Raw genomic sequence first — 21002 nt, forward strand, 5'->3', positions numbered from 1 at the left:
CAGAATTTGGGCCCTATAAGCAACACTAACCTATAGTGCAATTATATAGGATGTGTTTTTTTTCAATGAACTCGTTCGATTCCCGGCTAGAGAAAAATATATTTTTGAAAAACTAATGATGCAGTTTTAATTTTTATCAAAATTGGCCTCGTAACTCCTTTCAGCATTTTTCGCTAATCCTCATAGATTCGGATTTAGCTCTGAAGGCCTATTTGAAAAATTCAGTCTGTATAAGAACCATTATCTTGAACAAAAAATAGATAAACAGATGAAAAAATAATTAAAAGATTATTACAAAAGCAAATTTAATGAAGGCTGTAGCGGCAGTAACTTGACTAAATTTGATTTTTATTTCCATATAAATAAGGGTTAATTTTATTTGGACATCCTTTAATAGGTTTGACAAACTTGCCCTTCCTTACTCCTCTGAGTTTTAACAAAGGGATGGGGTGTTACGTTTATTATGAATTATTTTTATCGATTGTTTCGTAAGTGAGTCATTACGAAATTGAAAAACTATTGGGAAATTCTTTAATGATAATAGTTCTTTTTGTACGGAGAGCCAAATTAGATAAAACGCAAAATAAAATAGTAGTAATTACTATTATCATTATTTTCTATTCATTTGTGAATACTGTGACTTAAGACTTTTTAAAAAATAAATAGTATTTAACGTAATAGAGCGTGATAGCCTAGTGGTTAAAAAACTCGGCCTCTCGATCAAGGGGTCCGAGGTTCAAATCAAATTAATTATAATTATCACTTGCTAAACGGTGAAGGAAATGACTATGGCCTAATCCTTCTCATTCTGAGAGGAGACCCGTGCCCAGCAGTGGGGCAGTAATGGGTTGACGATGATGATGAAACGTAAACAGATAAATTGATTTGAAGTGCACGAATTGTGCACAATTTCAAGTGCACGAAGTTGGTGTAGAGTCCTATCAAATACATGTTTATTATTTTTAAACGGCCTTGACCTGGTTAATTTTTTAACTTTAATTAAAAACAAAACATCTTTTTTGGACAAAATTATAAATTTTGTTCAAAGCAAATAGTAGACTGTTGCGATGCTACAACGTGTAAATCTTATATATAAAATTCTCGTGTCACAATGTTAGTTACCGTACTCCTCCGAAACGGCTTTACCGATTTTCACCAAGTTTTATATGCATATTCAGTAGGTCTGAGAATCGGCTACTATCTATTTTTCATACCCCTAAGTGATAAGGGTTCTTCACCCATAACATTTTTTTATTTATATGGCAGCACGTTTGCCGGGAGAGCTAGTAACCTAATAAAAGTTTTATCCCAGTCACCGACATAAACTATCGATATTAAATTAATCGTCTTAACAATCACTAGTACGTCCCTAAGGCCATAACCGCTGAATATTAAACACTGAAATTATAAGGGTTGACAATTTGAAGTGAGAACCTTAAACCGTATCCCCAAGGGAGTGTTGTTGGTTTCCTTCAGCGAAGTGTTGAAAATATTGTCTTTAAAGATCTTAGAGTTCTCCTTTAAATATTTGATACTTGGTGCTACTAGAAGTAAAATAATATAATTTTGTTACGAAATTACGTAGGCATAATGTAATGATCATACAATCGTCAATCTGTAATCACGTAATATAATGTAGTAGTGGAGGCTGTCATGTACAAGTAATTGTAGGTATTACTAGGTAGGTAAAAGGTAGTAATTGTAGGTAGAATTATTTGTGGTTCGACTCCGGCGGCACTACCGCCACGCTTTTTCTGCCTAATAACGGCAGTGTTAAGCGCTGCTGTGTTCTGGTCTGAAGGGTGTGGTAAGGGAGACATACTTTTCCGAGGCGTTCCAGCTTAGTCCTCAGGGGTAGCGGCACGTCCATGGCTGACCTCAGGTAAGAATATCTAATCCTCTCTGCGGTTAATTACAAATGCCCATGGGCGGTAACAGTGAGTGCTTATTATAAAATAAATTTGATAAAATTATTATTATAAAAATGTAATTATTATATAATAGTCTTTACGATATTCAAATTGATCTACTCTAGCAAGAGTTAGTATAATTTAAAATCACTAGATATTTTTAGAACATTGCATAGATGGCGTTTTTTTAGATGTTGTATTCTGCATCTACACGAAATCACACGCATAGCTCGTATCATATATTCTTGATATATGTCAAGCTTGTGACTATTTGAGATAAATGAGGCTTCAACTTCGCTGACTGTTAGTAAACAGTTATATTTATGGCCCCTGGACTATCAGGGCAGCCATTTATCATAAATTCCCGGGAATGAGAATAAATGACGTCATAATCATTAGTTACTCACGCACTGATAGCCTTCTATTTCCATCAAACAATGTAGAGTTCAGACTGTTCAGATTATAAAAGGTGAATGTAGCGTGGCGGTATGTATCCTTAGTATGAGTTTTTATGTTTTTACCAAAATGACTGTTATTGTATTTGCTTAAGTATTTGCCCATACATTTCCAATCAGCGCCCTCAGCGGACTGCATCAGAACTGATTGGAAATGTATGGGAAATACGTACTCATGGTAAAGGTAGGTACTGGTTTGAAGATTGCGGTAGAGTTATCTTATATGTAAGGAGGCTTTACACTCCACGGGCAGATAAGTATATAATAATATGAACTTTTAGGTAGAATTATTATTCTTGTTTCTTGAGAGCTAGTCTTGGGCGTAATATTTCGTAACTGGGATCGCTAAATCTAGTTCGCGGCTCTTAAACGAACTAGTTCGCTCTTTTAGTTCGTCTGCCCCCTGCTGCTTACCGAACAGTTGGAAACTGAAGACTCTATGTCGCAGCAATTGAACACCACAGATGCTGGTGTTCAATTGCTGCGACATATTTTTGATTGTTGGGAACAAGCACATGATGCTATAGGTATTTTTTGTGACTTGTCTAAAGCTTTTGATTGTGTTGATCATAAAACCTTATTGTTAAAATTACAATATTATGGTATTCAGGGAAATTCTCTAAAGTTGATAAATTCTTATTTAAACAATAGAGTCCAACGAGTGCAAGTAAATGGAGCATTATCAGCAGGTTCTAATATTAAAATAGGTGTACCTCAGGGCTCCATCCTAGGTCCGTTTCTATTTTTAGTCTATATAAATGATTTGCCAAATGTAGTAAAGGATTTATCTGAGGTTGTTTTGTTTGCTGATGACACTTCCTTGGTGTTTAGAGTAAAACGACAATCACATGATACGAACGATATTAATGAAACTCTTTGCTTGATTCAGAACTGGTTTGATGCAAACAACCTACTCTTAAATTCTAATAAAACTAAATGTATTAAATTTATGCTACCAAATGTAAGGAGTACGGGGATGAATGTCGCTCTAAATGGTGAGACTTTGCAATTCGTCAATGAAACTGTTTTCTTGGGGATTACCATTGATTCTAAACTCCAGTGGGGTCCCCACATCTCTGCTTTGTCCAGCAGACTTAGTACTGCAGCTTTTGCAGTCAGAAGAATTAGACAGTTAACAGACATACCCACTGCCAGACTTGTCTATTTCAGTTACTTTCACAGCATTATGTCTTATGGCATTCTACTGTGGGGCAGTGCTGCTGACATAGACTCTATATTTACTATTCAAAAAAGAGCAATACGGTCAATATATAGTCTGCGGCGTGGTGAGTCCCTAAGAGAACTGTTTCCCACTATTAATATATTGACGGTGCATAGTCAATACATTTATGAAAATATTATGTATGTAAGAAAACACACTGATATGTTTGAAAAAAATAGTAACCACCATAACTTTAATACCAGAAATAGAAATAAATTAGTAATTCCTAAACGTAGATTATGTAAGGTGGCTAGATCTTTCGTGGGCAACTGTATTCGCTACTACAATAAAATACCCGACCACATTTTGAATCTCACAGAAAAAAAGTTTAAACATGTCGTCAAACTAACGCTATGTAAAAAAGCGTACTATAAAGTAAGTGATTATTTGACTGACAAAACGGTGTGGTCTGAATTAGCTCCAGCTCCACATGTACCATTACGTTAAGTTAACATTGTCAAAAACATTTTTTTTAAAAGATGTGTGTTATGGAGTTTCTTTCGCCGCTTCTTCTCCATAACGAAACACCTTGTGAAGTGGTGGTAGTTGCTTTGACATTCAAAAAGTGATCTGTAAAGAACCTATTTTGAATAAAAAATTTTGATTTGATTTGATTTGAAGAACAGATAAACTAAAAGAGCGAAAGATCTGCTTTTGTTTGAATCAATTTGTAGATTTGAATTTTGTCGATTATGAGACAAGATAAAGGATTGCATGAATTAAAATGTTTGAGTGCTAAAACAGGATAAACCTATTGATTCATATAGAATATTCATATAATATGACGACATTAGTTCTGTGACAATTTTAAGCTTCAACGGTGAAGGAAAACATCGTAAGGAAACCTGCATAGTTAAGAGATCTTTAAAAATATATTCTCTAAAGTACTCTTATGTCAAGTCCAACATTACGGACTTGGCCAGCATGATGGACTACGACTGTATCCTTCTCATTCTGAGAGGATATCCGTGCCTAACAGAGATACAGTAATAAGTGACATCGATATAAAATGTAGATGTCAAGAACTACCTCAAAAAATAGTTCACTAATGATAAAAATAACAAATTCAAGCATACACAAATACTATCTTTCATTATCATCATCATCATCATCAACCCATTACTATCCCACTGCTGGGCATGGGTCTCCTCTCAGAATAAGAAGGATTAGGTCATAGTCCACCGATTTTTTTTTTATAAATCTCTCAGGTATGTAGGTTTCCTCACGATGTTTTCCTTCACCGTTTAAGCAGGTGATAATTAATTTCTAATACGCACATAATTTTGAAACATCAGAGGTGCGTGCCTGGGATTTGAACCTCGGACCCCTCGATCGAGAGGCCGAGTTTTTTAACCACTAGGCTATCACTGCTGCTACTATCTTTATTATAACGTAAGCCAACCCTTATAACGAACGCAACTTTAACTTAGCACAAAGTATAAATTTAGGAAGGCATTACATTGTTCTTAACCTTCATTATGCACAGGGTGCTCCAGTTTATATTTTGTATAAACTGCTCTTTACATACAGAGTGTTCTATTTAGAATATTGTACAAACTGCCCCTTATATACAGGATGTTCTTAGCACAAAATGCTCTTTATACAGGGTGCTAATTTCAGGAGCGAGGTCACCGTTATCCAACCTTAAATAACCTTGGAGATTATTTTTCGAGACTTAATTTCCCCAAAGAATTTCCCCAGATCTCCTTTTGTTCGGAACGATATTAACATGTCAATCAAAAAGTAATTTTGAGTTCGAGATTAAGGGTCTACGGGATGTGTTTTAAATTATAACGATGTTTGTCTATCCAATTTATCTTTGGAGTTTCCGGTTTAGTGTGGAATTTTCCTGTTTTTTGATATTTGGAATTATGACTTTTGGAATAATGTTGATTTTTAAGTATAGTTGTGTTGATTAGACAAAAATCATGTTGATTTACAATACTTCACAATCGATATTTAAGTAATCAATAAAATATTATAACACACAAAGTTTAAGGTTAAATAAATACTTACATTTTAATAATTACTTGATTATACAATATTTCCACATAAAAATACTACATACAAAATAACATAAAAATTAATATATATTTTACACATGATTGGTATCTTATATGTAAAATTCTCGTGTCACAATGTTAGTTACCGTGCTCCTCCGAAACGGCTTTACCGATTTTCACCAAATTTTATATGCATATTGAGTAGGTCTGAGAATCGGCTACTATCTATATTTCATACCCCTAAGTGATAAGGGTTGTTCACCGTTGACATTTTTTATTTATGTGGCAACACAAAGTTTGCCGGGTCACCTAGTATAATATATATTTTTTATATTTTCATTATTCAACATTTATGTACGGCCTACCAAGAATTCTGCCTAGTCTGAAGATCAACTAATATTTAGATTTATAATAACTAGCTATTACTATTTACATTATTATAATTAAGCCAATACGGCTTGCTTAACATAAATCAAAGAAATACGTTGAATTAAGCAAAGAGGCTATAAATATTCAATTAATGAAATATTAAGCTTCTTATAATGAAGACGAGAGCTTTATTAAATAGAGGATTAAGTTTTAATTACTTCGTTTGCGCTTCAATTGGAGCGACCTGTATACGAAAGACTTTAAGCGTTTGGGGGATATTAATATCCGACCAATTTTAATTGGTGGATTACTTTTATGTGTGCCTTGTGAATGAATGTATATTCAAATCCCCATGGTAACATGGTAAATTCTAAAATGTATTGAGTATACATAAATTTGTATGAAAATATTCGCGCATGTTTCCTCATTTTTGTCGTATATGCTTCTGAAACGAGAGAAGAAATCAACCCTTGGATGATGACATTTTTTTTCCTTTTCTATCGTCACTGAAATCTGTTATACAAAAATAAACTGAAAGAAGAAGTAAATAGGATAGGAATCCTATCTGACGTCAAATGATGTTTTTGGTATCTCTGTTGACTTAGCTGTAATTGCCTCTTTATTATAACCTACTTTATTATATTTTAGACGAAGCCTCTCATCGGTTAAATACCGTCATGCCGCTAGGGCTGCGCAGCATATCAAAGAATGAGCATATATCAAAGAATATCATACATACGCTTGAAAAACATTACCCTCCGCAGACTACATACATACATATAGGTATAACTGTTATTTTATTCCAATTCTTTCATTACTTGATTTCGATATCATATAAAAACGGATATCATAAAAATTAACATTTTATGTCAGAAATAACAATGTCAGTACACCCCATATGTTAAAATCTGTCAAGCCGTTTGGGCTGCGCAGCATGCCAAAGACTGAAACATTCATGCGCGTAAACATTACCCTCCGCGGCCGAGTAAAAATATGTCTGCATATATCTATAGGTATCTATATTCCGATTCTTTCATTACCTGAGTTCGATGTCATAAAAAACGAGATACCCAAATACAATGCAATATTACGTCCATTTAATTTCACTGCGAAAATTCAGTATTGGTCCTTCAGCGCTCTATTTCGGCCGCACCCGGGTATCTTTTATAGCGGTCGGATATCCGGCTTGACCGGCCGTGTAGCGGTCTACATGCTTTTGTAACCCATTGGAATTGTAAATGTTACATTTTGTTATCTTGCGTATTTTAAATGTTTAATAAAAGTTTCATTTTACAGTTCTACTGTTTTATGTATATTTTAAATATATTCTTTTAAATTAATTGTAACATTTTATATTAAAATAAAAACCTAACGATACCGCAAATGTTAAAATCCGATAATCCATTTGGGTTGCATAGCATGCCAAAGAATGAGGTATACATGCATAAGTGCATATCTTTTAAAGCGGTGGTATATCCGGTTTACCCGGCCGTATAGCGGTTCACATGTTTTGTAGCCCATTGTAATTGTAAATGATACATCTTTTTAATGTTAAATTAAAGTTTCAGTATAGCTTTAGTTACTTGAAATACCCTCTTTGTTACTTTTTATATGAAAAATGACAAAGTAATCTACAATAAACCTATTTAAATCAGTCAAAAACACACATATTTTATCCAGCAAATAAAAAAGAGGGCGTAAAACTAAGCCTACATAATTTTATCCGTTTTTTTTCCTTGGAATAAATTCCCAGTATTTGTTCTTCTACACACCCGGATATCATTTATAGAGGTCGGTTATCCGGATCGACCGGGGCTTTGGTACTTAAGTGGGATTGCGCGAACGTTGCCTATAAACTGTTTTGAATTTTTAACATTTCAAATACGCGTTGAGATTCTGTACAATGTAGTTCAATTTATTTTATTTGAAAATTTTATTGGAATATTTACAGCTCACAAATTAAAATTAATAAATGTGTGTTTCCTTTTTGTATTACAAAATATTATTATGCTCACCATAATTAAGTATTTTATAGTGGATTTCATTAAATTTTGACTTGAATGAAAACGATCAATATTTTCAAAGATGTTGATGGGTGGCGTAGCGATCACTATACCGGCGTGACACCTAAAAGGTTCCGGGTTCAATACCCGGCCAGACAAAATGTAAATAACGAATTTAATGTTTTATTCTGGTTGTTTGTGTATTTGTGTGTGTCCATACTTACGACCATACACATTCCATACACATTGCAAAGAATCGCAATACTTGGAAGACTATCGTAGACAAGGCTGTTCTTGATGGTCATGACCCTCAGTCATGAGGATTTGACTAAGAAGAATACTTACGACACAGGGAATCCTAGTATGGGACTTTAAATGTAAAAATCATTTTAAACTGCTTACGGAATATAATTATAATAACTTCTCTTTGTATTTTCGGACCACTGATCCCGTTAATGCTCAGACCCTAAAGTTTCAAAAAGTATAACATGATAAAGAACTTTGACTTTGATAAACTTTAACTAACAAAGCTGAAGCTGCAAATGCTTCTAGTTTGAAAGGAAACAAAATGAAAACAGAAGTGAACGAGGGCTCTAACTGATCAGTACTTAAAATTGTTAATAATATTGATAACATTTTTTAACACATTTTATATCAAAGATGGTAGGAACCTTTGTGGTACAACTCCGCTGGCGCCACCATCGCACCTATTTCTGCGCAATAATAGTAGTGTTACGCTGTTTGTCCACTGCACCGTCACCGAGCCGATACCGATAATTAATCACGGCGACGAAGTAGCGTACACATACATACATTTACTATGAGATGACGGTGCCCGGGTGACGGACGTGCGGTGGACAAGCGGCTATAGTAAATGTATGTACGCTACTTCGGCGCCGTCATTAATTATCGGCATCTTCTCGGTACTGGTGGACAAACAGCGTTACGCTGCTTGTGCACCGAGCACCGTCATCCTGACCGCCGATATTCCGAGGAGATCGGCGTGACCGCTAGATCGGCACAGAGTTTTTGTCGGCCCGATGTGCCGGCAATATAAAACACGTTGGAACTTTTCCATACACTGTCGTCACACGCCGATATCGATCGAACAAAATAAACCACCGATATCGGTCGCGGTGGACAAACTATCGCCGTCACGACATATTAAAATCGGCCCGAAATAAATCTCGTTCTCGGTATCGGCTCGGTGACGGTGCAGTGGACAAACGACCTTAGGAGTGTAACCTTATCTGGGGTCCATAATTGATGACCATAGCCACATGCTATCAGGTGGACTGTACGCATCTGTCGACATCCAGGTAGGAATCTAATCCTATCTGGGATTGGTCCATGGGTAGTACTTACCTGAACAGTGAACATGCTCGTTTACTACATCGAAATAAAAAAAAAACGATAGAATGAAAATATGAAGAGCATACTGTATAGCAGGGAGCATAATAATATTCTTAGATCGAGAGTCTATTTTAAATCCCGCAGAATGGATTCTAAAGTAGAATCTTGAGTGCAATGATGGATTCAATGAACGTCACTCGTAGAAAAAATATTTTAACGGCGAACGATAGAGGCGCTTTTAGATACAATTTATGGAAAAAATATAAAACTGCATAATAATGGACAAGTGAATAATAAAATTACAACAACAATAGAAGAACGACAACAATAATATTTGAACAGTCTTTATAGTAAAATTTGATGTACTTAATAAGGAATAAATTAATTCAATTTCAAATCATGATCCTAATTGTAATCCTAACTAATATATAATTACGAAAATTTGTTTCTTTGCTACACTTTTACGCACTAACTACCAAATCGATTGTCCTGAAATTTTATACACACGTTGTCAGGAGTCCAAAAAAAGATATAAGGCACCTTGTAACCCGAATAAAATTCCCGAATAAAATTAAAAACGGGTCCCGATGAATATATATAAACAACTATTGTATCTACCTCTGTTCGCGAGCGAAGCCGCGGGCTAGTTATTTTATAAATCTTTACTATCAAGTAACAGCTTCTTTCAATCCTTGATTTTTCAAAACACATCAATGATTCAATTCAATTTATTTAAAATTGAATTTAATACTCGTATATTTAAATCAAATTTTACGATTATTTTTCAAATCCACGCTCAGTGTGTACACACCTTTAGAAGTAGGTAGGAAATCTTTCATGACATACAAGTGTTCTGATACTTAGAATAGGGTTGTCAACTGGATTGTTATTTATTCTTGGATCTATTATTTTTCTCACAAAAAAAATTAAGCTCGCAGCGTGTCTCCCTATCAGAAGCTAACCAGCCTAGCTGTTCAGTATTTAGAACTGGTCGAAATACTGATGATAAATAAAAGGAGTAAATTCAAAATTGAAAAGGTTGACGTTTCTGTCATAACATACATTGTACGGACAGTCGGTATTCGGATTTCGTCACGGGACGTATAATATAATTTATATTTATTACGGGGGTCCTGGGGACCTATTTGGGAGTCGCGAGTGTGTGTGCATCACGGTCGATCGGTTGCCGAAGGGAACACCGCACCACTACGGTATTTATACATTTATTCACCTACATTATTGTTTCTAGCGCACAAGGGTTCCAAATTATATTTCGGATCAACCAGCGACCTAAAACTCTACACTAGCTATAGCCAAAATTGTAAGTAAGCGTTAACTAAAGCCATAACTTACTGTTGGGCACGGGTACCTCTCAGAATGAGGGATTAGGCCACAGTCCACCGCGCTGGCGAAGTGCGAATTGATAGACTTCACATACCTTTGAAAAGATTGTTTTTAATATTTCTCAGATATGCAAGTTTCCTCACGATGTTTCCATTCACCGTAAAAGCAAAGTTATAATTAACTTATAATACACAAATAACTGCGAAAATGAGAGACACTTTTCAACCACTAGACTATATGCTTTTAAAGTAAATTCTTATTATTCATCATCAACCCATTATTGTCCCACTGCTGGGCACGGGTCTCCTCTCAGAATGAGAGGGATTAGGCCAAAGTCCACCGCGCTGGCCAAGTGCGAATTGGTAGACTTCACATACCTTTAAAAACTTTTTTTTTAATATATCAGATTTACAAGTCCAGACAATTTTTTCCTTCACCGTTAGAGCACGTGATAATTAATTAATAATACACATAACTTTGAAATTTGATTGACACATAGATTTGAACCATGTCTTAGGCCACGTTTCAATCACTAGTCTGTAACTGCTTTTAAAGTACATTATTATTACTAGAATGTTAAATTATTATTTAGTCTTAATTCGATGTTTTTCATACTAAGCCGAGGCTCAGTGTGTCGACAGTCGACACTATAGAGTATTAGCAACTCGTTATTCTCGACGTTCTAATGCCTACGGCTTAGAATAGGGTTGTCAGCTAATTGCTTTACTAAGATGTTTATTCACTTAGTTTAATTAGGAGTTATTTGTGAAAACACACGCTTGATAATAGGTTAGCTATCCAATGTTTTGCGTGTCATGTTTGATATTTCGTAGGTAAAACTTGAAGAGATTAAATATTAATCACGTGGGTTAGTATAGTATAGTATAGTATAGTAAATTAGATTTATAATTATTATGAGGAAAATATTCTTTGTTTTTTTCAAAAGAGAAAGGAGAAATTATTTATGCTTTTTATAAAACTAACCAATATTTTCGCAGTACTTTTTGAAAGGAAACATGTGGACCAATCTACGTGTAGCAAGGAAGTGATACTTTTCCGAGGCATTCCAACTAAATCCTCAAAGGTAGCGGCGCATCTGTGGCTACAGATGCGCCGCTACCTTCCTACCCAGGTCGGCTGACCTCAGGTAGAAATCTAATATTATCTGGGATTGGGATTGGTTACATGTCCATGGGCGGCAGTAGCCACTTACCATCGGGCAGACTCCAGGTCTATATTATAAAAAAATACGTTTAAACGCGTTTAAAAGCACAATTTCCCTAAGATTTATCTTAGACTTGCCTTCTAAATGGTACATTTTATCATTTGTGTCAACCCTAAAACGTCTATTCAATTGAGCACAGAAGCTAGACAGTCGTATTATATTTCAAGTTTCATGAATTATTGCAATAATAAATCACTTAGCTACCGAATGAATATAATAAATTATACGTATAATTATTTCTAGATGGAAGTTGTTCGACGTTTCGGTGGAAGGGTGTGGATGCTGACTTATAGATATGAGTGTGACTTATATATGACTTATACGAGTCTGGTGTATATAGTTCTCAGAAGTAACCACGTTTGTGGAATCGGCTTCGTGTTTTTTTTTATAATATAGGAGTAGCAGACGAGCATGCAGTCCACCTGATGGTAAGTGGCTACTACTGCCCATCATCTGTAATCAACCCCAGATAGGATTAGATTTCTACCATAGGTCACCCACAGATGCGCCGCTACACCTGAGGAGTAAGCTGGAATGTCTCGGTGTGTCCCTTACCACACTCTTGAAACCAGAATACAGTAATGCTTAACGCTACTGTTTAATTAAGCAGACATGGGTGTGGCGGTGATGCCGCTGGAGTTGAACCAAAGAGAGTTGTACCACCTAAAATCTTAAAAAAAGCGTATTAGATAATATAGTTCAGATAGATAGAATATTGAAAATGATTATGATAGCAACATTACGTACATTTAACCCCAATTGTAATAAAATTACCATAATAAGCCATATTAAGTGATTAATTTTGCGAGATAATCAGCTATGTTAATTATTCAGATGGTATTTAAATTAGATTATTAGAGTATTGATAGCCCTTTAATGTCAAAATGTATTGGTATTGTTAATTTAGGTACGCATTGGTCTGTCAATAAAATTAATTTAATTTTGGTAATATATTTCAATATTTTGTATTGACAACAGATCATATTATGGACCTCCGTAGCCAAACCTATCGGATAATTGATATAAAAAATGTCTAAAACTTAATCGAAGTTAATATAAAAGTTTCCTATAATTTCGGATAATGGCGGAATCTAATTGACACAATATTTTGAAAAGTTTTCACCCGACAAAGCCGATACAGATCAGTTACTTAAAAAATCAAAACATAGCATTATACAGCTAGCTGTATTTTCTTCATCTTTACAACTTTAAAAATCTAATATCGGAAAATATCGGATAATACAAAATAATCCCACAACCGTAACCGTATCCAAAACCAATATATTAATTATTTTAATAACCTTAATCCGAAATATCATATCCAGAACATCCCTACTATGGAGCATACACTCAAGATTATATACAATTTAATACGATTGATTGACGATTGACATATAATTCAGATCAAGTTATTACTAATTGGATTACCAATAGTGAAAATAGACCGGACATGGGGATAAGTGTCAACCGCGAAGTTTAATAACTTCGCGGTTGACACTTATTTCGCGGTTGATATAGTTTTTGTTAACTACGTCTGATATCGAAATAGTTAAAAATCTTTAAAATTTGAATATACCCTATTAACGACCTAACGCTAATGATTAAAATGCTAATATATTTTATTGTAAAACTTCTTTGTTAAATATGCTATCAAATAACGAGAAATACGCCCGACTCGGCTTAGTAGTATTTGAGAAAATCGCAGACATACATTACATACATACATTCATAACTGTCGAATACAGAACCTCGGTTTTGAAGTCGGTTAAAAATGACACATATTGCAGACAGCATTCATACAATATCCTAGCATAGTTTCAACCCATGTCCACCATTATCATGTCGACCAATCTATCACGTACAGAGGGTATTGGTAACCCTGTAAAATTGACGCCCATCCCGATATTCTGGACAGCAACCGAGAACAGGGAACAATAAAACGGGATAAAGTGCTACGTGAAATTCGTCACATACTCATATTGGGAAGGCTAACTGCCGTCGTATGTGACGTGACAATTTTGAATGTATTCTTCACGTGACAATTTTGAATGTATTCTTTACGTGATAATTTTGAATGTATTCTTTACGTCACATTTTTGAAGGTATTCTTCACGTGATAATTTTGAGTGTATTCTTCACGTGACAATTTTGAAGGTATTCTTCACGTGACATTTTTGAAGGTATTCTTCACGTGACAATTTTGAAGGTATTCTTCACGTGACAATTTTGAAGGTATTCTTCACGTGACATTTTTGAAGGTATTCTTCACGTGTCCATTTTGAAGGTATTCTTCACGTGATTTTTTTGAAGTTATTCTTCGGGTTTGTTAGGAGAAGCATGAGGTCTAATCTTTAGAATACCGAATGGAATCTGTCTTAATGTATTTTTCAAAATTTTCAGATTTGAACGATTAACAAGTGTCAAATTAAACTCTTTGGATGATTGGAATTTAGTTTATTTTCATTTGTATGTCCGAAATTAATCCGAATATTGGATCGAAACTCAAGTAAAACAGCTACGGGTGATGGAAGAAAAACGCTCCGTGAGTTTTGAGCCTAAAAGTATTTAATAACTTGTGTGTCGCTAATTCTATCGTGTGGATAGTGTTTGACTTAGTTTGTGTAATTTTAGGACCGCTTATAACATAGCTATTGATCAAGCCAAACGTTTGTGAGGTTTGGGGTTTGCGGCAAAAGCCAAGCATGTGGACGCAGCATTATGATTGCGCCATTTGATAGTCTTGAAAAGACAAAGCCATCTTGCCAATAATTATAAAAATCATCAGCGAAAATATCATATCCCTATTTCTGTTAGACCAGTATTTTTTTCTTTTAATATAGGAGTAGCAGGCGAGCATACAGTCCACCTGATGTCAAGTAACTACTGCCGCCCATGGACATCTGTAATCAACCACAAATAGGATTGGATATTGCTACCTAAGGTCGGTCACAGATGCCGCTACTCCTGAGGACTAGGCCGGTTTTAGCTGGTTTTATTTGGTTTTATTGGCAACACCGTTTCCGCGTGCTCATGCCGGATACAGCCTCGTTTTTATGGTTGCGCACAACCCTTAGGCTTTGGCGCAATTTAAAGGAGGCAGAGGTTATTAAAATCGTTCATTAAAGGATCAAGAAACAAATTATTCTTAAAAGTTCTCGTGGAAAGATTACTAAATGGATTAATGAATCTTATGAACTCGATTTTCAATTAATGAATGTTATGAACTCGCTGCATTCTGTATTTTCAAAATCTATCGGTATTGGTTTTAAATTTCATTTCGACAAATATTTTAAAAACTAATACATTTCAATAATTTTATCATTATAACTAAAACTGACTAATAATATAAAATTATGGCTTCTATCACCAAAGAAGTTTTATTTCTCTTAATTTTATAGTTGCCTGATCATGAAAGGTGGGTCACTTCTCTAACTTTAAAATTCCATTTTTACTGCTTCCCGCTTTAACCTTACCCCACACGCCATTTCTGACGATGCGCGTATAAAAAAGGACATGGAACCGAGGTGACCGTATCCTGAGTCTGCAGCTTAAGGGAATGCAATACAAATATCAACAATACCAAATATATTGCAACACTACCACACATAAACATAGAAAATGTTGCTGAGATGACTACCGACATACTTATTACGAGTACTATTTATGAAATTTGTAGACGCTTCCGTAATAATATAAAATCAAGACTTATGTCACCAAAGAAGTTTAACTTCTCTTACTTTTATAGATGCCCGTTTGCGTTTTTAAGAAAATCAAGAACAAAATCATGAAAGAAGTGTAACTTCTCTCATTTTAAAATTCAATTTTTTACCGCTTTCGGCTTTAACCTTATCCCACACGCCATTTCTGACGATGCGCGTATAAAAAAGGACAAGGAACCGACGTGACCGTATCCTGAGTCTGCAGCTTAAGGGAATGCAATGCAAATATCACAGCACAGCTGAATATTAAAGTGTAAAGTGGAAAAAATCCTAAAGTTGCAACGATGCTACTTGAATATTAAGTGGTTATGCTACGTTGCGATAAATAAGGGTGAATTGTGATTGTAGCAACGGTTCCATAGAAATATGTTGCTGAAAAATGCTACCGCTATCTTTTTTTAGGTAGACTCCTCTGTGGTTCAACTCCGGCGGCACTACCACTACACCTACCTCTACCTAATAACAGCAATGTTAAACGCTGCTGTGCTATTTTGAAGAGTGTGGTAAGGGAGGTATACTTTTCCAAAGCATTCCAGCTTAGTCCTCAGTCCTTTTTATAATATAGAAGAAGTAGACGAGCATGCAATCCATCTCATGGTAAATAGCTACTGTCGCCAAGGAAATCTGTAAACAACTCCAGATAAGATTAGACTTACCAGATCTTTAGCACAGTTGCGTGACTACCCCTGAAGACTAAATTGGAACTCCTCGGATAAGTGTGCATCTCACAGGCCTGTATGCCACCTTTACCACATTATTCCGTCCTTATAACAGCAGCGCTTAACACTGCTGTTATTAGAAAAAAACAGATGTAGTATCATTCATCCATCAGCCTTTTGAGGTCCACTGCTGGACATAGGCATCCCCTAATTGGCGCCACTCCAACCGGTCCCGTGACCTTTGAAGCCAGCGGTTTCCCGTCGTCTTCATCAGGTCGTCGGTCCACCTGGTCGGGGGGCGGCCTGAACTCCTTTTGCCTGCGTATCACCTCTATAAAAACCTGGTTTTCATGAAATTTATTTGTAGCTTAAAAAAGCATATTCCTTTTAAAACACCTAAACAACCATAGAACAATAACGCTTAATCCAAATAAGCAACGCAGATTAAAAAGCAGCTTCGCACAACAACAATGCACAAAAGCTCAAGTGTTAACAAAGCTTAAAGACTGCAGCTTATTCAATTGTTCCGACAGTCACTGAGAGAATATGCTCGGGACAGTAGGGTGACGATGCTTTTGATTTAATTTATGGTACTGTACTTCCATATAAGATTATTTCAAATTATGTATTGATGGTGGCACAAATTTTTGTGGTTTGATTCGGAAGGCATCACCACCACGCCAGCTACTGCCTTATGAGGGTTTTTGTATTTCTGTATTTCGGCTTGAGAGATCCGAAGCGTCCCAACTAATACCTCAGGGTAGCAACGCACCTATGGCCAAGCTCAGGCCGTGTAGTTTCATCTGATGTCAATTACAAATATTCATTTGCGGCAGAAGTCACCTATCATCAAGTGATGCATGTGCGTTTGCTACTTCTATTCTATAATAATTCGCCTAGTGCGAATTGAAATAGCACACGGAGGGAGGGTTCATTACCATTAAATTTTATTTTTCATTTTTAGTATGTATTGCCGTAGCGGCCATGGTAGTGAATGCATTGTAAAAAAATTAAATTTCTACCTATTACGGTTAAATAGATAAAGAGAAAAACGCTAAAAATAAAGGTTCTTTTTTACGGCGCCCTACACTTATTTTCAAGATACTTTTTTATTTTTAGTATTTTTGGTAGCCGCTCTGGCCACCATTAAACATATTCCATAAAAAAACAAAAGTCTATTAGTTACGATTCCATAGATAGAGCTATATGACATACGAAAAAACAGACGGACGGACAGCGGAGGCTTAGTAATAGGGTTCCGTTCTTACTCTTTGGGCACGGTACCCTAAAAATTAACAAAAAAATAATGGGACAATACAAAGGCATTGTCACCCTAGTGTGCACAGACTCATCTCTATAATTGCATGCGACTGACGGAGTACTGAAACTTTAGCTGCTAAATTTAACAGCTAAATGTTAAATTACCTCTGTTCTTGTTTCAATGATTTTGTAGCTTTCTAAGCTATACACAGTTAAAAATAGTTTGATTGATGTACTAGCTAATATTGGGAATAATTAAACTGATCTCTTTGGGAGTTCTAATTTAAAAAAAATTTTTTTTTCAAAACCAAAAAGCTTTCTACTCTTACAGCTTCATACTAAAATTTCTTGTGTCTGGTTGCCATGAGCACACACGAAGACGGACTAAAACACCTAGACCAGAACAGCTATCTAAATTTATGACAGATATCTGTCTAGCCGGGAATCAAATACAATACCCTTAGCTCCTCAGATCGGTATGGTGACCAGTCCGCTACGCGGCTCATCAAATTAGGGTTCACTTGTAAAAAAATAAAAATCATGCGTTTTTGGCAGAAGCTTTTACAAAGTAATCTAAATAGGAACCTTTTAAAAATGAATGTTCGTGATATAAATTTTACTCTAATTTTTTAGATTTTTTATTTCCCATCCATTAGTTTCACATTATTTCTGCTTATTCTATATTATAATTTTACCATAAAGTTTTATTCTACCTACAATATTTATATGCAGAATTTCCATTTCCTCGTAACCAAAGACAAAATAAAATCACAAAAAAATTTTAACCGGATTATGAAATCCAAATGACCCCAAATCCCGGTTCAGTGTAGCGCGAATTGATAACCGGATGATTTCCGGGGTCATTATTTTCACACTGATGTCCCTTTGAAAAGACGATTTATTCAGACAATCACAAAATTACATAAGTGTCCACTTGCTTTTATCATGAAGGAAAAGATAGATTTAATGTGTACCTAGAAAATATATAATATTTTGCGCAAAACATTTCATGTTTTAAAAATATACAACATCACGGAATAGTTTCCTATATTTTCGTATTTTTTAAATATTTTTATGAAAAAAAATAAAAACTTTTTTTTCTACACAATTTGTGGTATTGCGGTATGGATTATTTAATGTAGCTATAGCAAAAAGAACACAAAAACATTTTTGACCAGATTATGAAATCCAAATGACCCCAAATCCCGGTTCAGTGTACCGCGAACTGATAACCGGATGACTTCCGGGTTCATTATTTTCACACTGATGCCCATTTCCAAAAGGCGATTTATTTAGACAATCACAAAATTACACATTTAATATAACTTCTTTTAACAGCAAAATACAATATCGTGAGGATCCATATATTTGTAAATAAATAACGTTCCTTTAAATAAAAATAAATTACCTTACAAAACATTCTACCTTACTTAGCCCTTACAGTGGAGTTCATCATCATCAATTCATTACTGTCCCACTGCTGAGCACGGGACTCCTCTCAGAATGAGAAGGATTAGGCCATAGTTCACCGCGCTGGCCAAGTGCGAATTGGTAGACGTCACATACCTTTGAAAATTTAAGATTTGTCAAGTATGTAGGTTTCCTCACCATGGTTTCCTTGACCTTTTAAGCGAGTGATAATTAATTTATAATAATAATGGAGTAGCAAAGTGCATACTTTCTTTTAAAAGACGCTTTTCACTCTCACAGCCCCACATTAGGATTCCCTGTATCGTGGGTGCTGTGGATACACATAGACTAATGCACAAGCACCCAGACCCAGAATAAAAATATTTGGATTCATCATTTAGATATCTGTCTGGCCGGGTATAGAACCCGGGACCTACGATAGACCGGTAAGGTGACCTCGTAAGTGTAATAGTGTTATAGTCCGCGTGAAATTGCTAGTTCGTTCTGAATATAGAAATGAATCCCGTCGCCATTGCAAATTGTATGACTACACCTGCTCGCAACAACTTCAGAGCGGACTTGCAGTTTGGCGCGTACTATACTAGCTAAGCTGAAATACACTGCAGTGGGCAGTATGCGAATATGTGATACATAAATATTATCTACTTCATTAAGTCTTGGCGTTGGAATGGCATCAACAAATGTGTTTAGGGAAAGCGAAGATTCTTCTATGTCCCTTTTATTAATATGCTTTTAGCTTTACTTGTAAACTAAATGTTTAAAACATTGATAGTCTAGGGGTTGAAACTTACTCTCTCTAAAGAGGGGTCCAGGTTTGAATCCCAAGTCCTTTGATTATTGAAAGTTATGTGCCTATTAAAAACAATTATCATTTTATATAACGATTAGCTGACCCGGCAAACTTTGTACCGCCTCAAAATCTATTTATCAAATATATTACATATAATATATAGCCTATGTTACTCGTGGATAATGTAGCTTTCGAATAGTGAAAGAATTTTTAAATCCGTCTATTAGTTTTTGAGCCTATTCATTAGAAACAAACAAACAAACAAAGTTTTCTTCTTTATAATATTAGTATAGATGACGAAAAACAATGTAAAAACGTACCCTTGTGGTATGGAATATACATTTATTCAAGGCGTTCTAACTTAGTCCTTAAGGTAGCAACGAATTTGTGGCGACAGGCAGGACTTTAATCCTATCTGGAGTTGTAGATGTTCGCTGCAGACGGCAGTAGGTATTTACCATCAGGTGGACTGCATGCTCGTCTATTTTGATTAAAATGCACTACCGGCAGAAATATCTATTATTTGAAGTTGGCAGATCCCTTTGTGGTTCTACTCCGGCGGCACCACCGTCATACCTATTTTTGCCTCATAACATCAGTGTCAAGCACTGCTTTGTTCTGGTTTGAAGGGTGTAAGGGAGACATACTTTTCCGAGGCGTTCCAGCTTAGTCCTCAGGGTAACAGTGCATCTGTGGATGACGTTAGGTAGGAATATCTCATCCTACCTGGGGTCGATTACAGAGGTCCATGGGCGGCAGTAGCCACTTACCATGTGGACTGCATGCTTGTCTGCTATTCCCATATTATAAAAAAAATCTGACAATTCCTGACAGTTACCACATTATGCCACCTTTCACATTGTGCATGAAGTTCGTTAAGAAACAGTCAATTGTTTATTTACCCCCGAGCCCATTAAAAGATAACACAATTAACCGACATATTTACCTTGTGCGGGTTAGCCGCCTTTTCGTAATTATGCTTTTAAATACTGTTTTACATGTTACGATTTTTATGTCGTAACAAGATCGTAGGAGTCGAAGATTCAGGGAATGTGGGAAGCTTAGCAGTTGAATAATATCAGTCAATAATTTGTATTGATTTTCAGGGCTATGTACCTAAAGGATTAAAACGAAACCCTTTTACCAAGCCTCCAGTGTGCCTGTCACAGCGCACAATCTTTAAAACCGAAAAAAACAGCAATGGAGACACTCGAAATTTTTAAATACTGTTACTGGTAAGGCCCGCTATATCAAAATAT

The sequence above is a fragment of the Epargyreus clarus genome, unplaced genomic scaffold (genome assembly GCF_041222505.1).
Source record: "Epargyreus clarus isolate Ecla_fem2 unplaced genomic scaffold, WU_Ecla_fem_2.2 ptg000035l, whole genome shotgun sequence".
Taxonomy (NCBI): Eukaryota; Metazoa; Arthropoda; class Insecta; order Lepidoptera; family Hesperiidae; genus Epargyreus; species Epargyreus clarus.